This window comes from Arvicola amphibius, chromosome 2 (assembly GCF_903992535.2).
Source record: "Arvicola amphibius chromosome 2, mArvAmp1.2, whole genome shotgun sequence".
In the NCBI taxonomy this organism is placed as follows: domain Eukaryota; kingdom Metazoa; phylum Chordata; class Mammalia; order Rodentia; family Cricetidae; genus Arvicola; species Arvicola amphibius.
This window is the reverse complement of record NC_052048.2, coordinates 113165680-113186955: the sequence shown is the minus strand read 5'-3', so window position 1 is coordinate 113186955 and position 21276 is coordinate 113165680. Positions and strand designations below refer to the sequence as shown.

Genomic DNA, 21276 nt, shown 5'->3' with positions numbered 1-21276 from the left:
ACCTACCTACTTTTTTCAGAAAGTTTAGTTTGTTTGATACCCCCACCCCCACCCCAAAACAAAACAAAAACAACCCTGCTGACTTAGATGCCTGGAGGATGTCTCTCTTCTATTTCTCAAGGAGAGATTTCTGGAAGACTAATGATTCCAATAATGGTGACCTCCTCATTCAAAACATGTTGTAGCCAGGTGTGATGACACATGCCTTTAATCCCGGCACTCAGGAGGCAGAGGCAGAGGCAGGTGGATCTCTGTGAGTTCCAGGACAGCCTGGTCTACAGAATGAGTTTAGGACAGCCAGAGCTGTGTAGCAAGAGCCTGGCTAAGAGTGAGAGCAGCTCTTGCAGAGGACTGGTTTGGTTCTCAGCACTCACGCTAGGTGGCTCATGGCCACTTGTAACTCAGGCTCCAAGGGATTAGATGCCCTCCTCTGGCACCCATGGGCACCTGTACTCACAAGCCCACCCCACCACAATCAATATAAAAATTAATAAATCTTAAATAAAAAGAAAGAAAGGTCACTATAAGGGTGAAGGATCCTTCCCCAAATGATCACACTTAGACTGTTGTGAGGTCTTGTTTATATTTAACAAATAAGAGGTTTTGTTTTGTTCTCAGTGTCTGTCCCTACACTTAGAAAGAAGAGACAGGCAGATTTTTATGAGTTTGAGGCCAGGCTTATCTATATAGCAAGTTGCAGGACAGCCAAGGCCGTGCAGTGAAACCCTGTTTCAAAAAACTAAAATAGAAACATTTCCTCTGCTTGCGTATGCTTATCGAGTTTAATTAGTCCTATTAATTGGGTAGCTTTTCCTCATATTTATATGTGTCTATAAACATTGAACAGTTTATAAGATGTAAAGATTATGTGTTCTTTAAAAATTGGTAAAACTAACCAACTCTAAAACCACTAGGTCACTTACATAGAGCACATGTGTCAAGTTCCTGACACTGTGGTGTTCTCTTTTCTTTTTTGCTACAAGGTCTCACATAGTCTACACTGGCCTTAAACCTGCTGTGTAACCAAGGTTGTTACTTGGCAAGAAACAAGCCAAGCTAAGGCCAGGCATTCATAATGAAGAATAATTCCTGATCCTCCTGCATCCACTGGCCGTGTGCTGGGATTATGGATACATGTTACCATATCCTGAACTGACAACTAAGTTTTAAGATCGATTATTAATTCATTTGATTTCCCCTTTGTTCTCAATTCAGTTTTGATTATTAGTAATATGATCCACTTAGGTGTTCTTAAATTTACTTTTTATTTGTTAATTAATTAGTTTTTATTTTATGTGTATATATGTTCTGCCTGTGTGTGTGTGTGTTCATCACACACAAGCAATGTCCTCGGAGACCAAGGAGGATATCAGATCCACTGATACTGGTGTTACAGACTGTAGTGAGCCAAAGCCGGGTCCTCTGCAAGAGCAACAAGTGCTCTTAACTGCTGAGCACTCTCCAGCCCTGTCTGTGTCTTAGATTTAGTACCAGAAAGTTACACACCATTTCCTTTTGTAGCTTAATGTTCTTTATGTACTTAATATTGATTTGTGCCAACTCTTTTATTTAAATTAACCTAGAGGTTTACTTAAACCTTTTCAAATATCTATCTGTCTGTCTGTCTATCCATCCAAAGTCTTGGTTGGTATGCTATTTGTTGCACCCCACTCTGGCTTCAGACTCATGGTAGTCTTCCTGCCTCCGACTCTTGAGTGTGGGGATGATAATCTGGTCCATCATACTCTATTTAAGAAAGGCCTTTTGTTTTTAAATCTTGCTACTAGAGGAATACCTTTCCTTATGACACTGCACATGTTGTTTTGGATGATTTCCCCACCACTCCCCTCATCCCTCTGGCCTACCTCCCCTGCTGTACCCTTTTGCCTCCAGTATCTTCTGTCCACTTTCACACCGTACCCTTTTATTCTCTCCCCGTCACCTTAAAGACTGCTTCCCCATCTCATGGACCTCTTCTAGCTTCCTGGCTCTATCTGCATTTCCCTCAGCTAAACACACACATATTATATCAATATGTCACTATATATATATATATGTATATATATATATATATAATATGTCAATATGTGTATTGACATATGAGAGGGTTGTGTAGCGTCCATCTTTTTGAGCCTGGATTACCTCGTTTAACATTTCCCAGTTCTATCCATTTTTCTGCAGATTTCTTTTTATTAAACTGCTGGGTAAAATTCCGTTGTGTATTTGTGCCACATTTTCATGATTCATCCACCTGTTGATGACCATCTAGGCCACCTCCGTTTCCTGGCTGTTGTGAATAGCAAGACAGTGAACACACAAGTACAGACATCTCTGTAGTGGATAAATGCACTTTTCTCCAGATGCCCAGCAGTGGGAGAGCCGTATTTTTAGATTCTTGCGCCGTCTCCACGCTGGTTTCCACGGTGGCTACATAATAGCTTCCTCTCTTCCCTCATCCTCACCAGCAATGGTGAGTGCTTTGCTTGATGACAACCATTCTGACTGGGGAAGGGTTGGGGAATATGTTAAGGTGTGTTACGTTTGTTTATGTTGTATTTGTTTAACTCTGTGAAGCTGTGATTCTTTGCCTGTCTAGAACACCTGATGGTCTAATAAAGATCTGAACGGCCAATAGCAAGGCAGGAGCAAGGATAGGCAGGGCTGGCAAGCAGAGAAAATAAATAGAAGGAGAAATTGGGGAGGAGAAGAGTAGTGACCAGAGAAGGAGGAGGACATCAGGGTCCAGCTGTTCAGCTACACAGCAATCCACAGAGTAAGAGTAAGATTCACACAAGAGAACTAGAAAAGCCCAGAGGCAAAAGGTGAATGGGATAATTTAAGAAAAGTTGGCAAGAAACAAGCCAAGCTAAGGCCAGGCATTCATAATAAAGAATAAGCCTTTGTGTGTAACTCATTTGGGAGTTGGGTGGTGCCCCCCCCCAAAAAAAGTCCAAAGAGCTTGCTAACATCATCAGACTACAGGGAAGAGATGGGATCTCAAAGTACTTACAATTTGTACTTCTCCCATGGCTCTGGATGTTGAATACTTTCTTAATGAAATTAAAAAACACATTTATTTATAGATTTTTTTGTCTCTCTCTGTGTATGCATTGCTATAGCGTGTGTGTATACATGTGCTACAGCGTGTGTGTATACATGTGCTACAGTACGTGTGTGTATTCATGTTACAGCATGTATGTATACATGTGCTGCAGCATGTGTGTATGCATATACTACAGCATGTGTGTGTATATGTGCTACAGTGTGCCTGTGTATTCATGTGCTACAGCATGTGTATGCATTGCTGCAGTGTGTGTGTATGCATTGCTGCAGCAGGTGTTTATGCATGTGATACAGCATGTATGTGTATGCATGTGCTACAGCATGTGTGTGTATGCATGTGCTACAGCATGTGTGTGTATGCATTGCTACAGTGTGTGTTTATGCATGTGCTTACAGCATGTGTTCATGCGTGCGTGTGTGCGTGCGTGCGTGCGTGTGTGTGTGTGTGTGTGTGTGTGTGTGTGTGTGTAGGTCAGATGACAACTTGATGCATTTCGTTCTTGGCTTCCACAGTGTGAGTTCTGGGGATTGGACTTAGGTTTTGAGGCTTTTTGTTTGTGTGTGTGTTTGTTTTGCCTTTCCAACTTCATTTAGAAAACCAAATCCAGATTCTTCCCCTCCTGCCCCACTGCAGCTATAGTTTAAATAATTTAGAGACAAAGTGGGAGGGGACAGAAGGAGAGGGAGAAGAGCCCCTACCGTCACCTCAGTGCCCTGCCTCTTGTCCACCTTCTTGGCTGCAGCTGTACCTCCCTTTTGTTTCGTGGGACCCTCAACTCCTCCCAGGACCCCTGGGGCCAGAGGGTCAAAGGAGGAGGATGTTGCCCCACTGGCCAGTTTCCAGGTAGTCTCAACCCTACCTCTGCTGCTGCCACCTGCACCCCCACGGATCTCTGTGAGCAAATGGGCCGGGCAGCGTTCTCTTCATAGTTCTCCAGAAAGCAGGCAGCCTCTGGGTGAGGGTGAATCAGCAGGTCCTGATGGTCAGCAGCGTGTGTCAGGTGCCCAGCTCAGCCACCCAGTCCCTCGTGAGCACGCCGGCACAGATTTCACCATTGGCACTGACATTTGATAGAAGATCTTAGTCAGGAAGTAGCCCTTGTGTAAGGGAGGCAGGGAAGTCTTTGCCCAGTAGGAGCTTCATACAGAACAGGCCTCCTGCACAGGGGTCCCCTCCGGGCCTTTGATAGTGGTGAGGAGCTCCTCATTGGGGAAGACTTTAATGCCATCGAGGCGTCTATGGTCAGTGTTGTTACCTCCGCACACAGGTAGCCTCAGCAGCCCTGCCACTGCTGGTGCCGCCTGCACCCCATGGATCTCTGTGACTCGAAGGGCGGCAGTGGGGTTGAGGTTGTGCATGGTTGGGAGGCAGGTTCATGATTCAGCCGGCTGGAGACAGGGAAGGGAGAAGTGCCTGCCTGCCTGCCTGCCTTCCTTCCTTCCTTCCTTCCTTCTTTTGCTGTTTAGTTCAATGGCCCATTTATTGATTGATAGTTTTTTTTTATTATTGTTATTTTGGTGTGTAGCTTTTGTAGTTCTTTGTATTTTCTGTGTATTACGCTCTTGCCTGAAGCACAGGTAGCAAAGATGTTCTCGGATTCTGCAGGCTGTCTGTTCACTCTGCTAATAAAAGCATGTTTTGCTGTGCAGAGTTTGTTTGTGTTTGGGGCTATTTCCTGTGCCATCAGGTTATGTTGAGAAAGTTTTTGCCTGTATTGTTTCCCGAAGTATTTCCGCTTAGCACTTCCAGTTCTTCTGTGTTTATTTATTTATCATTTATGCATTTGTATATTTTTGTGAGTATATGACATGTATGTTCAGTTGCCCATGGAGGTCAGAAGAGGGTTTAAGACCCCCTGGAGCTGGAGTTACAGGTAGTTGAGGGGGGGCCTAGGAAACAAACTTGAATCCTTTGGGAGAGCAATAAGTACTCTTAACTGCCGGACTATATCACCATCCCCCTCTTCTTAACCTTAAGGAAACAAGAGTGGCCACAGCCCACTGCTTTCTCTGACCCCACTTCAGCAAACAGACGGTGGAGTCAAGCAGAACTGGACCACAGTGCAGGCTTATGCACCCTTCAGCGAGTCTTTGACATCTCGGCAGCTAAACAGCTTTCTCTATAAAAACAGCAACAAGGAAATCCAGTGGCTGTGTCTGAATCCAAGTAAGATCCCAGGACACAGTAAGCCCTGGGCCCATGTTAGTACCTACAAATGCAGTCATCTTCCGCTGCCTATCCTCTGCCTAGGTTCTTTCGAACAAGATTGTGCTTCATGGAGTCTAACCTGAGAGGCCTGGCCACACCTCCAAAGAGCTCCCGTTTTCTCGGTAATCAATTTTGAATGCTCTTGGATGAGTTTCCTTAAGGCTTTGATTTGGCCATTTGGCACCTCTCACCTTTTCAGCAGGGTGACTGTGGCCACCAAAGAACCATGTCCCTCTAATCAGAATCATCTCTATGCTTTATTTGTTGGTGGTTTGTCTCTTAAGGAAACCAAACCCTTAATTTCATGATTCATGTTAATGTTTTAAATGCACCAGTCTCGCTGCTTCCGGCCCTAGACGTTCCAGGTGGGCCATGAAGGGCCTGAGACTTGGGAAAGTAGGAGGGCAGAGTATTCATAAAGGCATGACCAGGGGAGGAGGAACTCAGCTAGCTGTTCCTTGAGAGCTGAGGACCGAAGATGTGCCTATTTTATAACCATCACTTATCTGGGTCCTCTGGCATCTGTGTCTCAGAGAATGCTGAGTTTTGCCAGGGTCTTAGCAGCAACTATGATGATGGAAGGGGGAGTTAGGTCAGTGGGCAAAGGCACTCGAGAACCGACTGATACAAGTTGTCTTCTGACCACCGACACACTGCCCCACCCTCAGCGCAAGGACAGAGAAATATAATTTACGAAAAGAAACCGTGGAGCTGATAGCTAAGTCTGTTCTTAAGTAGAGAAAAAGATCACTATGAAAACAAAATGTAATTGGAATTACGGATACACTTCCATTTAAATATCTGTGCTTTTACATAAAAATAGCTTTTCCATTACGGAGCTCAGCCAAGGACTGCATGGAAACAGCAGTGCGCGTCTAATTTAACACAGCTGCAGCCTAGGGACTCCGAGACAGGGCTGGCACCCTGGCCGCTTGTCCCCGTCCCTTGGAGCGCTTTACCCTAGCTCACTGAACCCGTATTCACAGCCTATGTGGAGGGTTAGAAAAGGAAAACGAGGTTACATCCCTTGTTTTCTTTTTCTCTTCCCTTCCCTTTTTCTTCCTTTCCATTCTCCCTCCCCGTCTTCCTCCCTCCCCCTCTTCCTTTCTGAGACAGGGCCTCGCTGCCCATCATGGCTGATCCCGAACTCCTCATCCCTCCGTCTTTTCCAGAGATGGGATTACAGTTCCTAGCTCAAACCTTGTTTATGTTGGCCTCATGTTAGCATTAACACTAATAGAGAAATGCTTTAAACTTCGACTCTTTACACCCAGAGACCCCGCTCCTGCAGCTTTCAGGCCTGTGGCCTTGTGGCTTGAAGCAGGCTCTTGTACATGTCGTGAGCATCCCAGTTCCTTTGCTGGTGTCCATCTGGTCATTACTATTGTAAGGAAAAAATATTTTGTAGGAAAAGTGATCAGAGCTCTGCTGAGAATCAGATGGTAGAGCCAGGGTCCTCCGAGAAGGTGCAGACTTGCCGAGATCATCATTTCCTCCAGGGAGGAGAGAAATCCCATTTGCCGGCTGACGTCATCCTCGGTGTCAATCATCTTTGAGTGTGAGCTGTGCAGATGCGAGGGTTGGGCCACCTTCTACAGCCCCTGCTCAGCAGGGTTTGCCTCCTCCTCACCCACAAGTTCCCCTCTCCTGCCAGATGTTTCTACTTAACTGTTCACAGGTCCGCATCCTGTGCGCCAGCCTCCCGCCAGCTGTCTGTCTGACAGCGGGAGTCTCCCTCCCCACCCCCCTACCCACTCCCACAGGGGCATGGGAGAGGCTGTGGGGTGTGCTTTGCTTACAGATGTGTAGCTTCTGCTCACGTGCGGCAGGCTCTTGCTTCTTTGTTGGCTTCCTAAACTGCCAGCGCTCTTCATCCTTCATCCAGAGCTCACCCAGTCACTTAACCCCGCCTATTCTAGAACTTTCCTCATTGTTTTTTTCTTATGCTGTGTTGCTCGAACTTTTTGACGCTTCCTGGACCCTGACTTTGCCTTGCTTAGAACTGTTCCACTGTCTTTTGATGTATGTGGCTCAATGATTCAGTCACCCCTTACTGTTCTGTGTGTCTATTGGCAGTGTTCTCTGCGACAGAGTCCCTTTGGGGAGGAATGAGGAGCTTGGCAGAGTTTTGGAGAATTGTCCCCAAGCTGAGAGAGATGTACACGATAAACAATTTCTTCTGTTCTAGACTTTGAAGGAAAGCATGTAGTGCAAGAGTCATCAGGTCCAGTCCCAGCTTCTCTCTCGAAGGCTTCATCCATCTCTCTCCTGCTTTGACTTGACACCCCCCTTCTCTCCCCATCCCTTACTCTCTCCAGGGTCTTCCTATGCATCCTCTTCTTTTCTGAAACTCTTTATGTAGACCAGGCTAGCCTCCAATTCACAGAGATCCACTTGCCTCTGCCTCCTGAGTGCTGAGATTAAAGACGTGGGCCACCATGCCTGGATATTGTGTTATTTATTTCTCTTTAAATGTCTCTCTGTCTCCTCATTGCTTTTAGGATGAAATCAAAGTTGTTATCGTGGTGCTCTCCCCCCCCCCCCCCGCGAGCCTTTTGGGCATTACTCCTTCTCCAACTGTGCCTCTCTAGCCAGACTTGCAGGCTTGCTCTGTTTAGCCTTATCAATTTTGCCAATCTTCATGGCGCAGCTCAGATGCTGTCTTAGTTACTTATTCTGTTACTAAGAGACACCATGACTGAGGCAGCTTAATAAAAGGAGAGCATGTGAGCTTCCTCACAATTGTAGAGGGTTAGTCCATTGTCTTCATGGCGGGGAAATAGATAGGCATGACACAGGGACAGGAGCTGAGAGTTTTGCATCCTGATTTGCAGGCAGTAGGGAGAGAGAGAGAGAGAGAGAGAGAGAGAGAGAGAGAGAGAGAGAGAGAGAGAGAGAGAGAGACTGGCCTTGACAGGCATCCTAATACTTCTTAAACAGTTCCACTCCCTGGTGACTAAGCGTTCCAATTCCTGAGCCTATGGGGGCTATTTCATTCAGACCACCACAGATGCCCCATTCTTCCTGAAGTCCTTCACAATCCCCACCCCTCAATTATGGACATTTAAAATGTTTTAATAGATGGATTTATGCCGTGTGTGTGTGTAGGGACACATGTAGAGGTGGGAGGACAGATTGTGTGAGTCAGTTCTCTCCTCATATGCAGACTTCTGAGATAGAACTTAGGCCATCAGGGTTGGTGGCAGGCACCTTTCATTGAGCCATCTTGTCAGTCCTAATTATGGGTACTTATCACCCTCGTTCCCATCATACTTGATTAAGGCCAAGGAACCCTTCATTCGTCTTTAACATAGTAAGATAGCTTTTGAGGGCTGCCCTTACCAGGCAGAGAATTCTCTGGCGGAACATACTGCGAATGCTTTTACTTCCAGCATTGCCTTAAGAGTGCTGAGTGATCATTGTTAAATGTGTTTATGCATGAGAGAATTAACAGATATACATAAACACACGCATGCACGAACACACTGCATGAGCACATTCCCCAAGACACAAATCCCTAGGGGAAGATTACTTCAACTCTTAAAATAATTCTAAACACATATCAGTGTCGTAGTGGGTTACTGTTTATTTAAAAATGGGCAGAATGCATAATAAACAGGCAAAGAAGGGGAAACTTAGCTTAACCTAATCATACTTAGAACATAGCCTTGTTCGTACTCAACTGCAATAGGAGGAATGTGGGAATCAAAGTGAGAGCTCACATACATCTTTTTAATCTCTATTGTCCTGAGATCAACACTTTACCTCTCTGGGTCTCTCTTGCTCTGTTTGTCAAATGTAATTTGAGAAAACACAGTATGCAATACCCATTGAATATTCTAGAGTTATTTCTTAAAGACAAACAACTTGCTGTCTTCTACTCAAGTGGAATGAACTATGGACTGACCAGTGTTGGCCTCATTGTTAAGTCTGGAGCGTAGCCCTCCAGCCCCTGGCATCCATCCCAGCCCATCTGGCCTGGGAGTTGCTTTGGTCTGGACTCCAAATCCCAGCATGCCAGGTCCTGACCCCTCCCTGGGGAGGGGTCAGGACCATTCCCACAGGGTATTTAAGTGGGCTCCCAGAGAAGAAACATGTGGTTTTCAGGTCTGCATAGGCTCCCTGCTTTCCTGTCTCCTCGCCATGCACTCAGCTACCCAAGAGCGCCTTACTTAATAAATGGACATTTTATTTTTTTTCTTAACACTCATGACAGTCCCTCAGCTTTTGACTGTATTGGTGCAAGAAGCCAATGGCTGTAAAGCAAGAGCTCATGGGCAGGCTTGTGAGATGAGATGACTGGGTAAAGCAGAAGCAACAGCCGTGTCTCATGGCAGGGTGAGGTTAAAGCTCATGGTGGTGTGTGGGTGAGGCTAGCTACTGCCCACAAGAGGGTGAAGGGGCTGGGCAATGTGCTGCCGGGGACAGGCTGAATGAACACGCCTTCTGCTCTTAGGAAGTATGGGAAGACCCAGTGCCAGTCATCATCAGCTTCTCTGGGTTAGCTGAAAGGTGGGCAAAGGAAGCTGTTTAAACTCAGTGTGGGTGGATACTGAAGAAAGGAGAGTTGAATCCTGTCTAAATCAGACTGAAATGAGCTCCCAAAACAATCAGGCCTTTATCACTGGAGGAGCCTATGTAGCTTCTGCCTAGTTCCTCGGTAGGGCTATCATATTAAAAATTTCTAGCCAGGCAGGGTGGCCCATGTCTTTAATCCTAATATCAAGGAGGCAGAGACAGGAGGCATGCTGGGGCTCAGGGGCAACCATCCTATATGAATTAGTGAGCTCCAGTTCTCTGTGAGAGATTCTGCTTCAACAAACATGGTTGTATTAGTCACCACACCCAAAGGCAACACAAAAAAGAAAGAGTTTATTCAGGGTTTACGGTGTTAGAGGGTTGAGAGCTCATGACGGCGGAGGGAAGAGTGGCACTCGGAGGGAGTGGGCGTGGCAGCCGGAGGGAGGCGTGGCAGCAGGAGCAAGAAGCTGCTAGGTCACATCCTCACCTGCAAACACAAGCAGAAAGAGGGAAGTTGGAGTGAAGCGAGACTGTGGCCTCCCAAAGGCCGCCGTTTTAATGATCTACTTCTTCCAACTCCCCAGACTGAGCCACCAGTGGGGAGCAGGTGTTCAAGTGAGGGTTGTTTCTCATTCAAACCGCCACAAAGGTGGACAGCACCTGAGGACACTAAAATTCACCTCTCAACTCCACACACATGTGCACACAAGTTGTCCTTTGACTTCCACATGTGTGCTGCACGCACACACATACACACACACAGAAATTTCTGAATTATGAACTTGAACTAAGTTAAGTCTCTTTAAAAAAAAAATGTAATTCTAGGAGGAACACTCCCCCCATCCTTTTAAGTTAAACTCTTGGATCTCATGCCTTTTCCTATTTACAATGTGATATGGTGAACCATACTGTCCTGGAGACTGGCCTTTGGGGACCCTAGTCTTTGTCCCCCCCCCCCCCCCAAGCAGAGCTGAGTTAGATTTAGTGTGTCAGTACGTGGCTTAGCCAGGGGTTCTCTGGGGACGTTCCAACACTTCGTACATGCTCAAGAGAGTGGAGGCTTCCTGCTCTGCGCCCAGCTGGGCCTGCACCTCAGATGACAGAAGGCCTGTTCCCTGCTCTTCTGCTTTGCTCTGCTGGAGGACTGTCTAACCTAGACCCTGACTCTCAGACTTGGAGAGTCCGTTCTGGGTACCACCCGGGAGCTTTCTTAGCTTTCTTAAAGCAGCACGCTTCCCCACAGTGCCTGCCTCCCCTCCCATTCCTTTCTTTGACCTTTTGTTTTTCTTTGTCACCTGGCCTTCCTCTCCTCACCGTGCTAAATGGTACCGCATTTCTACATGTTCGGCATTTATTTTTTTTTTCTTTCCTCAAGTTCTTTGCCTTTCCAGTTTGGGTGGGAATGTGGGTAGCTTGCAAGCTCCATTATACACATGAAAAAAAAAAAATGCCCAGAGACTGGTTAAGTGGAGCGCTTAGTTTACTGGCAGAGCAACTGGGCCAGGACAGTTTCCCGACTTCCCGACTGGCCTCTGGCCCGGACAGCACGCTCTGTTTGCTAACATCACTGGGTTCACACTGCAGCAAAGCCTTTCTCTTTGTGTGGTCATTGTACCAGAAGAATTAATTCGGGAGCCAGTCCCAGGCTCTTAGAGACACAGAATCTGAGTCTGCTCTGAGGCCCAAGAACAGCAGCAGCATTGCAGCTCCCGATGCTCCTGACTTCCAAGGCTACATTCATCATGCTGTATAACAGTCCCCAAAGTCCCTGAAGCTTGAGAGCCTGCCATTTTGCAATCAGGACCTGAGGTAGGTGACTTGTTCCATCCTAAGCCTTCCCCGTAGGTAGCCACACTTCAGGGAAGCTGTGGAAAGGATGGAGCCCTTTCTGTTTCTGTGAAAGGTGACGGAGGCCTTGGAGGCAGACCTCTGGTTCTGGGTGTTGCAGTTGGTGGCTGATGTGGCGTTTGGAGGAGGGAGACACAATAGAAACGATCCCTCTGTAGTGAGGGAAGGACTGTTGTCCCAGGCACAACAGGGCTCAGTTGCATAACTCAGCCTGTGTCATCCTCTTCACTATCTTCATGTCCTGTACCATGCCAAGGGTTAAGCCCCGCTCTTAACCCTCTGCTGAGAAGGTAAGGCTCTACTGCCCCTGAGCCCTGGGAAAAGCTGCATGAGGATGTTAAATATGGATCTTCATCATCCTATTGGCTCAGCCTGGACCCTGCATGTCTCCTTCACTAGTAACTGGCCGGATCTCTTCTCCGATGTGGCTGCCACTGGTTCTGAGCCAGTGCTGTGAGATCCCGTGCTGCCTGGGGTGAATTTCCCCAGGCATCAATGCTACAGCCCTATTTCCTTCCCAGAGATAAACATCTGCTCCCTCTATGTTCCTGGGTACAGTTCGTCACTCGTAGAGATCCCGTGAGACACTCTAGGATCAATGGAACCTGGCCTGATGTCAGGTACTTTACCAAATGTTTCCTGGGCTTTAGGTCTTTAGCCTACACTGGGACAGGGAACCCAGGTGTAAAACTCTATCAGTCCCTGGCCTGAGTGGAGACTTGAGGAGACACCTAGCCCTTGGTAGCAAGTTCTTTCAGGAGCCCCAGGCTGGATTCTGGTCCACTCACCAAACACAGCTACTCTGCGCTTTCCTGGGAGTGCCCCATGCTTCTGCCAGACTCACCAGGTGCTCACCTTGGGACTTTGCTGTCCTAGCCATTGACTGCTCTGATCTAATAACTATTGCTATAGAGCATAGACATTTTCATTAGTGGTTGGATGGAGGAGCAAATATGTATATCCATACAGTAGAGTATTGTACAGTCCTAAACAGGGATGGACTTTTGATAATGGCTTCAATATGAACGAGACTTGAAGACATTGTGCTAAGAGAAATAGCCAGACTCAAATGACAGGCAGTGTAAAGTTCCAGTCATAGCAGGCCCTGAGAGTAGTTAAAGCCACAGAGAAAGAACCTGAAGGGGTGGTGACAGGGGCTGGAAGAGGTAGCAAGGAATTACTGTCTTGTAGCACAAAATTTCAGTTAAGAAAGTTAAAATTCTGGGAATGGATGATAACAGTAGTTGAGTGTGTATGTGTGTGTGTGTGTGTGTGTGCGCGCGCGCGCGCGTGTGCGTGTGCATGTGTGTGTGTTGGTGCAGCTGCACATACGTTACCATGGGTTTGGAGGTAAGACCTTTGGGTGTATGTATGTCCTCGCCTTCTATATTGTTTGAGATATGACCTCTGCTGCTTCATAAACCAGGCTTGCTTTCCCTTAGATTCTCCTGCCCTGGTCTCCCACCTCCTCACAGGGTCATGTTGGGATTAAAGGTACTTGCACTGCTGTGTCTGAGTTCTCAGGACTTGAACTCAGGCCGGACGGTGGTGGTGCACGCCTTTAATCCCAGCACTTGGGAGGCAGAGGCAGGCGGATCTCTGAGTTCGAGGCCAGCCTAGTCTACAAGAGCTAGTTCCAGGACAGACTCTAGAAACTACAGGGAAACCCTGTCTCGAAAAACAAAAAAAAAAAAAGAAAAAAAAAGAAAAAAAATAGGACTTGAACTTAGGTCATCAAGCTTGCATAGCAAGCATTTTTACCCATAGATCCATTTCCCCAGTCCACAGATGTTCTTATGTGCATTGGTGTTTTGCTTACGTGTATGTCTGTGTGAGGGTGCCAGATCCCCTAGAACTGGAGTTGCAAGCAACCATGTGGGTGCTGGGAATTGAACCCAGGCCCTCTGGAAGAGTAGCCAGTGCTCTTAACCGCTGAGCCATCTCTCCAGCCCCTCCACAAATGTTCTTCATAACACTGAAATATTCACTTTAAATGGTTAAGTGGTAACATTTATGTATTTTTACCACATAGGCATATACCACAACAGCAAAAACTTAAAGTTAGAGTTTCTATACTGTTTTCTGGATCTGTGGATAAAGTAGGCTCAGCTGGGGTCCCTGCTCAGAGATTTTCCTGTGGCTGCAAACATAGTGATGGAGAATGCGAGCCCGAAGGTTTATCTGCCAGGACACCCAGAGGCTGCCTCCATGCCATTGTCGCAGAGCTTCAGCAAGGGAAAAGGTGACATTATCCCTGTGCTCTGACTTGTCTCATCTGTCACACTGCACCGTTAGAGCAGCCAGGAGCCCCTGAACTCAAGGTGACAGGAACAACCTTTCCTGATGGATGAGGGGAAGGTGAGGCTTGGAAGAACGCTAGTGGAGGTGTTCCTGCGGTCCTTCACTGTGTAGAAGCTACCCACCTGCAGAGTGCTTGCTGGAGCCTTTGAGAGCTCAGGCAGGGAGGCGCCCACTTCTCAGTAGACCCATTCTTTGGAGAGTGAATCCTCGTGGCTTATGGAAGTTTGAAGGCATCTTGGCAAAGCCTTGAGATTAGAGACTTGTTTAAATGGAGAGTCAGAGAGAAGCAGAGCCATTAGAATACTATACCCCTACTCACCGCAGACTGAGTGAGTCCGAGACCCAACAGCATGGGCAACTTATATGGGGGGGGGGTCTCTGTGTGTGATGAACAGGAGAACAGGAGAAGAATGGATTCATGGTGAAGAGATGGGCGTGGGTGGAGCACAGAGCTGGGGATAGGGTTGGCCAGCGGTCAGCACTGAGAGCCAGCTGAGCCTTCATACCGCAGGGCTGGATGTGTTAGGAACTTATAGGTCTTGCTGGATGGGGCTATGCAAAGGCGCCTGGGGTGGCCTTCAGACATGCGTCCTGAGCAGGAGTCATCCAGAGTTCAGTGGCGAAGCCTGCAAACTCAGAGTGTGAGCTCCTTGAGGTTAAATAGAGGCTAACGGGCCAGCCCCTGTTTTGGCAGACCCAGTCACCAGTGTCCGGTTACGCACATCTGGCCTATCTTTCCATGTGAAAGAATTTCAAAGGCTTCAGTACCTTCTGAAATATGATAAAATTAACATGTGGTTTGCAAGTGTTCCCCAAACCTAGGAATATAAATATTATTAATATCTAGATTTGGGACCAAGACATCAGTGGAGGCCAATCTTTGATGCCTGGTTTGTCCTTATGTGCTTTAAAAAAAATTCTCTAATTTCACAATGGCTCAAGCCACTGCATAGTCACACATACACATTTGTGGAATTCCATGGGGGTGGCGAGGACAAAAGCAAGCATAATTTTGTTCTCTCATTTGGTAGGTGGAGCTGATGTATAGATGTAGGTGTTTTTGGTCAGTAGCAACCAGGTCTGACCCTGAAAAAAACTCAGACTCATTTGCTGTGGGACACGTGGGCAGCCATGATTTCTCAGGACCCTCATTAATGATGATCAGTGTAGGTAATGAGTTTTGTTCCCGAGGTGACCAAGGCCACATGGCAGAACATCTTCACACTGGTGGTGATGGGCACAGGACCCAAGTTAATAGAAACATGGGCAGAAGCCGGGTAGTGGTGGCACACGCCTTTAATCCCAGCACTCGGGAGGCAGAGGCAGGCGGATCTCTGTGAGTTCGAGACCAGCCTGGTCTACAAGAGCTAGTTCCAGGACAGGCTCCAAAGCTACAGAGAAACCCTGTCTCGAAAAACCAAAAATAAAAAAATAAATAAAAAAGAAGCACGGGCAGAGCCAATCACCATTTGGTTTACTGTTGTATCTCTGACAGACCAGACTCCTCTCCCCTTGGAGCATCCGTCTGCGTCGGGGGGGCCTGGATTGCTGTCCACCCTCTGCCTTTTAGCAGAGAACAAGCACATTTTATCCCCCATTTGTTGTTTCCTCTGGCTTTTCTGCCAGACTAGACAATCCTTAGGAGCAGGGCCCTGTAGCAGAGGATTCTCTGTTTGCGGTTTCTCAGATGCTGGCTGTCCCAGCTGCTCAGTGTGCTGTCACGAAATGCCTCACCTCAGGAGAGCTCACACAGTAGAAAGTTACTGCTCATAGCCCTGAGGGCTGGGAAACCCAAGATGGAGGTGACGATGAGCTTGAGGTCTCTGTTTTACACTTTGACATGTGTCCCCTAGAACTGGAGTTAGAGACAGTTGTGAGCTGTCATGTGTTGCTGGGACTTGAACCCAGGTCCTCTGGAAGAGCAGTCAGTGCTCTTAACCACTGAAGCATCTCTCCAGCCCCAGGGCCTTTTATAAGGGTACGAGTCCCAATCATAAGAGGAACCCTCAGAGCATGGTCACCCATCCACGGCCCCGTCCCTCAGTACCATCACATTGTACATTAAATTTCAGAATAGAAGTGTTTGTGTGGTGGGAGACACAACAGTAACATCATCTCATTTCTCACCCAAGGAAACGGAAGCTCAAGGAGTTGAGGTAACTTCTTCCGGGCACAGAAGCTGCACTTCAGGATTCTAACTTGGCCTGTCACCGGCCAGACATTACAGGGCCTGTGGTCTCTGGGGTGCACAACTCAGAAGCCAGAACTTAGGGAAGTGTTGCAAACTTCACTCAGTGAGAAGCCAGGGTGCATGTGGTACAAGGGTGTACCAAGACATAGCCCCTACATGCCCCAGAGCCCAGCCTCCAAGGGTCACTGTCCTGGAAAACTGTCCCTGCCAGCCACAGCCTGTAAGTCATACACAGGTGAGCAGAGCTTGCTAGGTGTCAGGGGAAGAATTCCACTTTAGAGAATTATATATCCTTTCTGGGCCATTTACCTCTTTTTCTTTTCTCAAAACACTAAAACAATTACATGTTAATCAAGACAAAGTGTTTTAATACTATTTATATCAATTTTTATAGCAAAGGGATTGGTTTTGATTAGCCCCACTAAAACTTTATGTCTGAGCCTAGTGAGTTGGCTCAGTGGTTTAAGCTCTTGCTGCAGAGCCAGAGGATCTGAGCAGGGTGCCTGAAGCCCTCAGGCTTTGAGGAGCCTGTCTAGCAAGGGATAACCCAGCACTGTGGCCCTAGAAACATGCCTGTGGGCTCAGACCTCATGCAGGACCAACAAGCTGTGCCACCCTATGCTCTGAGGAGGCACGTTCCTCCCAGATCTTACTACCTAATGACAAACCCTCAAGCCTTTCTCTGTGTCCTACAAATTGTCCTACACACTCTTGTGGCACACAAGCGTACACACACACACACACACACACACACACACACACAAATAAATAGTATTTGCTAATTTTCAGGAGGGGTGACAGGCTGCAGGGAAATTTGCGTATCCAAGATGCCTGATCATACAATTAGTTTTTTTTTCTTTTTTGAACAGGCTTTTTAAGGTTTCCCAGAAGAATTCAGAATCAAAACTCAGGAGCCCTGGTTATCTGGTAACCACAGGGTCTCCGGAGGATAGCGCCCTTTCTTAGTTCTCTCTAACTATGTTTCTCTTTTCCACTGAAGAGCCCACGGAAGCCAAATGCCAGAAGGCTGCCATGAAAGCAGGCCTTGTGTGAGGCGCTCACCCCAAGGAAGAATGCTTGTCTGTCTTCTGATGGCTAGGGTGGGTGGAATTTTCTGGAGAGTGGGCAGTCCTGGGGTCCTTTTAACACAGCTCCTGAGAGCAGAAGGAGGTAGATCATGAAGAAGGCCGTTATCAGGACTGCCAGGAACCTGTGAACACAGGGAACAAACAGGCTCCTGACGATGTAGACATTCCAGGGGCCCAGCGCCCATGCGGGCTTAAGAGGCCGCATGTTGTCTTTGCCCTAGAAGGGCAGCTTGATCTTTTTTTTTTTTTGGTTTTTCGAGACAGGGTTTTTCTGTGGCTTTGGAGCCTGTCCTGGAACTAGCTCTTGTAGACCAGGGTGGTCTCGAACTCACAGAGATCCGCCTGCCTCTGCCTCCCGAGTGCTGGGATTAAAGGTGTGCGCCACCACCGCCCGGCAAGGGCAGCTTGATCTTACACCTCCCACCTTAGTCTCCCCAGACCTAACCGCTTAATCATGAACCCCCACGTCTTTGTTGTCCCTGGTCTCAGCCCAGTATTGACCTTGGTCATCCTGGGTGTGTCTTTCTCCTTTTCCCTTCCAGTCCCTGTACAGCAGTTCAGACTCACCTGTGGGTGCCCTGTGGCTTTCTCTACTGCACGGGGTGAACCCTTCCCTAGTACAGCAAGGCCCTTAACTTTGTGTTCAGCCTCTGCTCTTGGTTTTTCTTGAGATACTTACTGTCTTTGGTATCTGGTCGCTCAGTAGACATTTCCACTGGGACAGACCTCAGACCTGACCAGTGTGGGTAAGGAGCAAAAGGTAGCTGTGGGGCGTAGCATAGGGAGGAGACAGTTGTGATCCCAGGGCCACAGGCAGAACCCATACTGAATATTGTGCAGCCTTCTAGAGTCCCGCCCTTATGGAACAGTCTGAATCTCTCTCACCCTTAACCGATTCTGTCCCTTGGCCAGGAGAGGCCAGGGCCCGAGGGCAGCAGGCTTCAGTGTGGTCTTCAGAGGGACAGTAATAGGAACTCTAGATGTTGCCCTGCCTGCTTGCTCTAGTCAAAGGCAAAGCCCTCTCTATGTGGAAGTTCTGTGGTCCCGTCTGGGAAAGCAAAGGTGGGCTCGTCCCTGATGTGGGCGGCTGTGGTGACAGGGAAAGGAAGTGTCTGCCAGAGCCGAGCCTCAAGGCTGAAATAGAGAAGTTAGCAAAAGACAGAAGACTGAGGCGGTCAGGGTGAGAGCTGGCTGCGTATGCGCCAGTTCCATGTGTGGTAGATACCGTGTCTATTCTGAAGGAAAACTATGTGTTTCTCCCTCCCTGTGGAGGCTCCTGGGAGCATGAGCGGGCTTTCTAATTCATTAGAACATGAATGTTGGAAGAAGTTACCATGAAGAGACCCATTGATCCTTTAGATCAGGACCTTGCAAGCACAGTGGATACTGGGTCTTTTCGTCTTGTCTGTCTTTCCTTTTATTTCCACTCCCATTGACTTCTTACTTTGGGACATGGCATCTTTCACATTTCTTCCTTTCAGGTCTGGAGGCTGGAAGTCTGGGTTCGGGATGCCAGCACAGTGGGGTTAGGCGAGGCCTGCCGATTGTCAACTCTTGTGGTCATCTCATGGTGGACAAACTGTATTAGTTCCTCCTTCATTGCTGTGACAAACTACCTGGTAAAAATACTCAGGGAAGGAAGGGCTTAGTTTGGTTTCCAGTGAACTGGCCACAGCGGCAGGAACATAAGGTGGCTGGTCCCGGTGCATCCTGTCAGGCAGAAGAGAGACGAATTCTGGTGCTTGACTCACCCTTTTTGTTTGGTGTGACACCCCAGCCCATTGATGGTGGCACCCACATTCATGGTGGGTCTTTCTTCTTCAGTTAAAAATCCCTAGAAACACTCTCAGGGCCAGAGGTGTGTTTCCATGGTGGTTGTAAATCCAGGTAAGTTAATCGTGGAGATCCGCCATCACAGACAACAAGCCGGTTTCTGCTCTCCTCCTCCTCCTTCTCCTTTCTGTTCTCTTCTTTTACACTAATCTACAGCTAGGTATATATCCCCATGGTAGAGTTCATGCCTAGCATAGGGGTAGGGCCGTGAGTTCTACACCTAGCACCACAGCAAAACAAGATAACACAACCCAACACATCCAGACAGCTCTCCCGCCAAACAATAACAATTTAAAATCATAATGCCTACCCAACTCCAAATGTTTGTTCATATGAAGACCCCTCTGGCACAGTTTGGTTTGCTGTCTGCTCAGACGTGAGGGCAAGAATGAATTCCACACTCTGCCCCCGCAAGACAGGGTTTTCTCTATGTAGCAGCCCTGGCTGTTCTGGAACTCCCATTGTAGACCAGGTTGGCCTTGAAATCCCAGAGATCCACCTGCCTCTGACTCCCAAGTGCTGGGATTAAAGGCGTGTGCCACCACTGCCAGGGCAAGAATGGATTGTAATCGGAAGCAGGGAAATGTTCAGCTCTATTGCCCTCGGCTCTGCATGGACTACATGGACTTTTGCAGCAGAGGCAGGAACCCTCAAATCAGGAGTGGGTGGCCCGCAGGGGCCCTGGGTGGTTACATACCTGTCATTAGAGTCAGTCCTGCTGTCCCTTGGAGCCTAGGGCCCTGTCTCAGGAGCTAGTGGATACAGTCTTTAGGTAGCCCTGCGTTCCCCCAGGCAGGCACTCAAACATTATAAAGCGTTCGCATTCTCTCAGGCCTCTATGGGCCCAGTTGACGGGGTTCTCTTAGAAGCAGGCTTTGGACTTGGTAAGAGTCTCCTAGGAGAGCAGACATCTGTCACTACTATCAAAGTTGAGGAAATGGATAAACAATAGAGCCAGCTTAGGGAAAGAGCCAGGACCCAAACTTGCATTGGCAAAGTGAAGATTAATTGCCATGAGGAGCTGAGACCAAAGCTGATAACTTTTGAAGACTATGCTGTGGTTTAACATTGTGCAAATGGTATTTCCTGTCACATGACTAAAACTCCACAAATGTTTGTGATTGAATAGTGTGGCTGTACAACATATGTCCTCGTCATGCGTCCCATGCCGCGTGGTTTCCCCTTCAAGGGAAAACTCCTCTGGGAATGAGCATTGCACTGTCACAGCAAATGTTTGGGGGAAATCTTCATCTTCATGATGCCCTCAAGCTGGACTTCCCTGATACCACTCCTGTCACAGCAGCTAGCGGGAATCCCGGCCCTTTCAAGGCACATACCCAGTGACTTCCCAGAGGCAGCCTGCATCCAGCTAGTTACAAAGATGTTTTGGGGAGTCTGGCATGCAGGAATCTGAGAATTCCTTATTTGGGAGAGCAGCCAATGAAACCACACAGATATTGACCGTAAGACATTCTTTCTCTAGATTATGCAGCATTGTTACAGAGCAGAGGCACAGAAGACTAAGCAAAAGGCTCAGCCTTAGCAAAAACAGGAGGCTGGAGCAGGAGCCCGCCTGACCGCGAAATGGGGACCAGCCCATCGGAGGTGTGGGCAATGCATTCCTGAGCTTGCAGGACCTCTTCAGCTTCAGTCCTCCCCCCACATGTGGCACTTACAGAGGAACCAGATATTAGGGACCAGTAAGAGAAGTCTGCTCTTCTCCACAGACACGCAGTGATGTGGGGACAAAGGTTTTACTGGAATGCTGCCTCACCAGCCAAAGGCCCCGCAGTCTGATTCAACAATCTGCAGGAGACGTAGAGCTTTGTATGTTCCTTTGAAAATCCAAGGGAAAAGGAAGGTAAGATAGAAGAGCAGAGGGCAAAGAACTGCAGGGTAGAGGAGCCTGGGGCAGTGTGGAGGGGAAGGGAGGGCCCTGTGAGGAGTAAGACAATTTGGACTGTCGGTTAGTACAGCAAGATGCCAGGACAGGAAGCCCGGCAGCCTGAGTTCTCAAAGCTAGTCTCAGAAGGGAACCTGGCGGGGGCTGGGATGTTGTTCTTGAGCAGTCTTGGGGGACTCTGGTCCCAGAGTTTGCCAGAGCACATGTTGATGAGAAGCAGGCTCGTCCCTGGCTCATCCTTCTGTCCCTGGCTTCACTGAAGGACGGTTGCAGCTGGGAACGGTTTCCTAACTGAAGGGTGTGGTGGTGACTGACTCCC

The 21276-nt window shown here is 48.0% G+C and overlaps 1 protein-coding gene and 1 pseudogene across 3 annotated transcripts in view; one reads left to right on the top strand and one right to left on the bottom strand.

Annotated features, from left to right (window-relative positions):
- Positions 1 to 21276, top strand: part of Ston1 (stonin 1) — a 42606-nt gene that overhangs the window by 4952 nt on the left and 16378 nt on the right. Inside the window, exon 1 of one of the 3 annotated variants that reach the window (XM_038320448.1) lies at positions 20802 to 20915. The exons of the other annotated variants lie outside the window; for them this stretch is intronic. The gene's annotated coding sequence lies outside the window, so the exon portion shown is untranslated. Of the gene's footprint in view, positions 1 to 20801; positions 20916 to 21276 lie in introns of those variants that run through there. 3 annotated transcript variants of the gene reach the window in all.
- Positions 1654 to 5646, bottom strand: LOC119807295 (annotated as a pseudogene).